The 6,000-nt window shown below is 34.1% G+C and overlaps 1 pseudogene; it reads left to right on the top strand.

The window, feature by feature from the left end:
* Positions 1 to 2,091: 2,091 nt before the first annotated feature.
* Positions 2,092 to 4,919, top strand: LOC107892103 (putative pentatricopeptide repeat-containing protein At3g16890, mitochondrial; annotated as a pseudogene).
* The last annotated feature ends 1,081 nt before the right edge of the window (positions 4,920 to 6,000 follow it).

Below are 6,000 nucleotides of genomic sequence, written 5' to 3'. Positions count from 1 at the left end.
TCTACCTTGTGACTTTCCTCTTAGGCTTTGAGTTTTTCATTCAAAATAGACTTTTCATCTTTCAGTTGATTGATGTCCTCTTTTAATTCTTCATTCTCCATTTGTGCATCTTTGAATTTACCCTTCAAATTTACAACTCGGGTATCCAATCTTCCAATTAGGTAGATTCTTGATGTTTTTGGCAGAGTTTAGATAAGAAATCTTCGCCAGTCTTCACCGCCTTCTCTAAATTTGTCATCTTAATGTTATAACACTTATTAACGTCCTTAAGATTCCCACTCCAAAGATTATGCTCTGTAGATAAGGCTTGTGAAACTTGGGACATGAGAGATAAGAGGCACATAGAAGAACTGGACAAAAGGTAGGAAGAAAATCCTCCTTTAACCACTAAGGAATTAAACCTTATTGTTGTTGAAAAATAGAGCCAAGTGAAATAGACATTGGGATGGACTCTAAAAGATCTCGCCAAGGAAAGATCCTTTTTGTTTCATTGGAAGGAGTACTATGAGGTGGAGTATGAGGAGGATCAGTGCACTGAACTAAAGGTAATGGCTCAATAGGATTCTCTGAAAGAGGAGGATCAGACATTTGTATTGGAGATCCTGATTGATGGGTGGATTCTTTTGGTAATAATGAAATGTCAGCTAGGGGCACGAACTGATGAGGGACTTATAACTGTAGTGGCAAGCTCCTGCTTGGTTTACGTTGTTTTAAATAAGGATATTCACTACTCCCAGTTTCTTGAGAAACTTCCTCCACTCTGGCCCTTTTCATGGTTTTTTTTTACTAAAGTTTTTCTCAATGGACCAATGTAGTATTCTCCTTAGTTCGGGCCTCATTAAGTATGGAAGTGATGTCCATGTCTTGAGTTGAATTAGGCGAGGTATGTGAATGAGAGGAAGACCTTACACCAACAATAGGAGGACTAACTTATTTTGGAGAAGAGGGAGAAGCTGTAATAGGATTAGTAATAAGATTCCAATTTCATGGAGAAAGGCCACATATGCTATAAAAATAGAAAAGTGGTTCTCTTTTGTGCCCTAATAAAATGTGTGCTAAGTCACTATCTAAATTGCATGGCCAAGCTTCAAAAGCAGATGGCACCGTGAAACCATCCAACCACTTGATGGAATCATTTGATCAATAACCATTTGGACTTGAATGTCCAAAATGTAAACTTACTAATAGTTTAGCCACCTTTGGTGTAGGTTACCCATAAAAAAAACAAGTCTTGAAAAATTAAGTACAATCTGCCCTCTTTATAACAATCACTCGCTATAACAGTCAAGTTCCTAGTAGAATTGATATCTTATGTTTTATTTTAACCATCTATAATAACTTTCACTTATAAAAACAACAACCATAATTATGAAGTACATTTTTTATTAAATTAATTATCTATAACAACATATTGTGTAAAATTTTAAGTAAAATTATAGCTATTTCATTTAATGAACAATCTCATTATAGGTTTTAATCATATCTACTATTTTTGAGACAATGCCTAAAACTATCCATAGCCCCTTCCCAATCTATAAATAGGAGGATAATACACTTTAGCGCACTCAAACTCACATCCCCTTGCATTGACAATAATGCCTATTCCAGTCGAGCTAAGACTCAATCGGCATAATTCTCTAATTAAATATTCTATTATGAATTTAGAATATCATAAAATTATAAATTGATTACTTGAATTTAATAACTCATGATTAAATATTTAATTTAATTTGATATCTCAAATTGATTAATTGAATATGTTAGATTTATGAACTTTATAGTTTATCATGTGAAAGAATGTAAAATAAAATACATGTACAATTGCTATATATATTTTAAATTTTTTTATTTAATACCAATTTTTTTAACCATAATTATTATATTTTTTAATTTTTATAAATATTCGCGATGGGAAATTTATGGTAAATAGAATTGACTGTATTGGAAATTTAAATACTTATTCAAGCCCATCTCGGATTGGGTAGCCCACCCGATCCAATTCTTTAGCCACCCCTGTTTTATTGTGTATAACTAAAACGGCTTCGTTTGGTAAACCTTTTTCCTTCCATAACAAAAACCAAAAACCAAAAACCTGGGCTTCATTTGGTCGCTGGCCAGTTTATTGCAGAGGGGACACATGAGAAGGCTTTCCTCTTTAGCTTCGAGGTCAAAACCTTCACTCCAAAACCTCACAAAACCCCCCAAAAACACTCCAGTTTCGCCTCAAATCCCACTCAAATTCACCAATCCTGCTTCTCCCTCACCTTCAAGAGGTAACTCTCCGATTAATTGTCATTGCATTTCCCAGTTTCTTTCTAGAAACGATTGGTTTTTGTTGCTTAACCACGAGTTAAAAGCCAAGAGACTCATTTTGAATCCTCAGTTCGTGATCAGTTTTTTTCAAAATCAAGAAAACCCATTGTTCCCTTTGAGATTTTATATTTGGGTTTCCAATATCGACCCTCTATTTGCAAAGAATCCATCGGTTAAGGCTGCTTTAGCTAATGCCCTTTATCAAAAAGGTCCGGTTTTGTTTTCTGTTGAACTGGTTAATGATATTAGGAATTCAGGCCTTAGTTTCACTGAAGATTTGATTTGTGTTTTGATTGGTAGTTGGGGAAGATTAGGATTAGCTAAGTATTGTGCTGAGATATTTGGGCAGATTTCATTTTGGGTATTAATCCTAGCACTAGATTGTATAATGCTGTGATTGATGCGTTAATAAAATCCAATTCACTTGATTTAGCTTATTTGAAGTTCCAACAAATGTCAGCTGATAACTGTAAACCAGATAGGTTTACATACAATATTCTCATTCATGGTGTTTGTAAAGCCGGTGTCATCGATGAGGCAGTTCGGTTAGTTAAGCAGATGGAAAGTTTCGGATACTCACCGAATGTGTATACTTATACCATCTTAATTGATGGGTACTGTAATGCCAGGAAGGTCGATGATGCGTTTAGACTCATTGAGATGATGAAGAAGAGGAATGTGTTTCCTAATGAAGCCACCGTGAGATCGTTGATTCATGGGGTTTTCCGTTGTGTGGCTCCACGAAAGGCATTCGAGTTGTTGATAATGTTCTTGGAGAAGGAGCCTATGATGCAGAGATTGGCTTGTGATACTCTACTGTTTTGTCTTTCGAATCACCATATGGCTATGGAAGCAGCATTGTTTATGAATAAACTTCTGGGGAGAGGCTGCATGCCTGATAATTCAACATTTAACCTTACGATGACATGTTTGATAAAGGGATTCAATCTCGATGAAACATGTCAAATTTTGGATAGCTATATAGAGCGAGGTTTGAAACCAGGGTTTAATACATATCTTGCACTTATGCAAGCCTTGTATAGTGTAGGGAAATGTGGTGAGGGTGATCGATATTTTGACCAGATGACTAAGGGTGGGTTGTTATCCACTGTTATTTCGTATAACATGGTGATCGATTGCTTTTGCAAAGCTAGTATGACGGGCAAGGCAAGGGAGACTTTTAACGAGATGTGCTTTCGAGGTATAGCTCCGACTCTTGTTACTTTCAATACCCTTATTGGTGGGCATTGTAAGATTGGGCAAGTACATGATGCTAGGAAATTTCTGGTATTGCTTCTAGAATCTGGTTTTGATCCTGATATTTTCACATTTAGTTCACTAATTGATGGACTTTGTCGAGCACACATGATCGATGATGCTTTTGATTGTTTTACCGAAATGTATCGGTGGAATGTCACCCCTAACGATGTTACATACAATATATTGATTCGTTCTTTATGCGTAGTCGGGGATATTGCTAGAGCAATGAAACTTGTAAGAAAAATGCAGGCAGCTGGGATAAGTGGTGATGTTTTCTCTTTCAATGCTCTCATTCAAAGTTTTTGTAGAATGAAGAAGATCGAGAAAGCAAAAAAGCTTTTAGTCACCATGTTGACGTTGGGGTTGGATCCCGACAAATATACCTATGGCACTTTTATTAAGGCGTTTTGTGAATCTGAAAGATTTGATGAAGCCATTGGGATGTTTCACTTGATGGAAGCTAAAGGTTGTTTCCCCGATCCCTATACATGCAATTTAGTTTTGGAGTCTTTAGTCTGGAAGGGTCGCTTGGAAGATGCTTGGAATATTGTAAAACGATGCAACCAAAGGGGTACTAAGTTAAACTTGATTCCCGGGCTTTAGGATTTGGTTATTTAAATGAAATCGTTGGGGTTTAGGCTGAGAAGTGCAGACAGATTAACCTGTGGTTCTCAAGCTACCTCAGTACTGTTGTCGAGATTTTTAACTTTGCAATGCAACGGAACATCAGGTGGTCTACCTGTTCATTTATGCCATACTATCTGCTCAAGATGTTGCACTTATTATCTGGCTGGATACGCGGGTTCAGTTGCTAGAAAAATCAAGCAATGAACTTCAATTGGCACCCTCTGCTCCCAGATTATTTTCAAAGATTAAGAGGCTATACTGCTATAGTGGAAAACAAAATTGAAATTTTGCCACATATTAGCTGAAATTCCGGACCGGAATAAGGGAGGCTTTGGGGTTGAAGGTACATGGTTTATGCTTACAAGTGCTAACAGAAATGAATTGTTCTGCATTTTAAGCTTTCTTATATTTAAAGCCTATTATTGTACTACGAGTAGTGTAATAAAAGGTCATCTCAAGAAGCTATTCAAACGAAATATGGTTTATTTGAAGAGAAGGATTCACTGTGTTTATCAAGTTTGTTAATAATAGAACTCACATTTAAACCCCATTGACCATCGCTGTTCTTTCTCATACGCTCGTTGGGGGGGATTAAATTTCAGAAATTGCCTGTTGGTGATGTGTATCAAAAGTTGTGTGAGTTGTACTTGAATTCTGTAATTTCCTTCACAAATTTGGATTTTATTGACAATTGTCATGGTATTACTACTTTATTTTAATCCTCTCATCCGTCTAACCAGGAACATTGTGCACCAATAATATTAAAAAATAGATGAAATTATTATTTTTATCTACTTTAAATTTTTTATTAACCAATTTTAAAAAGGACAATTAATAAATAATTTAAGAAAAATAAAAGACAATTTTTAAAAGCTTCACCAACACAACTTTACTTGTATGTTTTTATTAAACTTTCATTTTATATATTTAGTACGGGTTTATAGATTTTTTAAAATAATTTTGTGGTTTAATGTGTGTTTTTTTTCCTTGTTTACTTTAAATTTTGTTAAATGATAAAATTTTATTTGTAAAGTTTATTGATGAGTATTTTATATAATCAATTAATATTTTTATATTTAAAATTATTTAATCTAATTCATTTAATATATTAAATATTTTCAAAAACATTGGTAAATCCGAAACGGTATACCGAAACAAATTGATACCGATATGTATCAGTTCCAATAGAAAAACGATGCACCAGCCTGTGCAGTATTGACTACCTTAAGTATTACTCATTAATAATATTATAAAATTATTTTATACTAATATTTTTATATTTTATAATTTAAGTTGAATAAAAATATTTAATTTTTTTTATCAAATATAAATTCTAATAGACTTGATTTATATCTAAGATTTGATTTATATGAGTTGAGTTTAATTCTTTAATATATTTAAAATCTAATGGAGTAAGACGGGATGGTTGTTTGCTCACTCTAACTTTAGATTTTATTTATATGTATTTGAACTCATTTTATCTCGAACTTTATTTAAACTTTAGCTTTTCATTCTATTTTTAAATTCGAAGGGATTTCTTTAATCTCATCTTGACTCGTCTTACTTAGATGTAACTTCTAGTGTCGTTTTTTTACAATTTATGTCATGGGTTCAAGTTGTAGTGCAGGAGTGGTATGTGGGTGTATTGACAGTTATTTGCTCCTACTATCAGTTAAGGGAGAACATTTTTCGGTTTTAACTGAAAAATTTGACCCATTCGGTTTTTCGATTTTGTTTTAGTCGGGTGAGACGGGTTGGTCGTTTTTTACTTCTCAACACAATGGCTAAGGCTGATTAATC

This window comes from Gossypium hirsutum, chromosome D09 (genome assembly GCF_007990345.1).
Source record: "Gossypium hirsutum isolate 1008001.06 chromosome D09, Gossypium_hirsutum_v2.1, whole genome shotgun sequence".
NCBI classification, from domain to species: Eukaryota; Viridiplantae; Streptophyta; class Magnoliopsida; order Malvales; family Malvaceae; genus Gossypium; species Gossypium hirsutum.
Note: the sequence above shows the minus strand (reverse complement) of the source record. Positions and strands in the feature narration are given on the sequence as shown.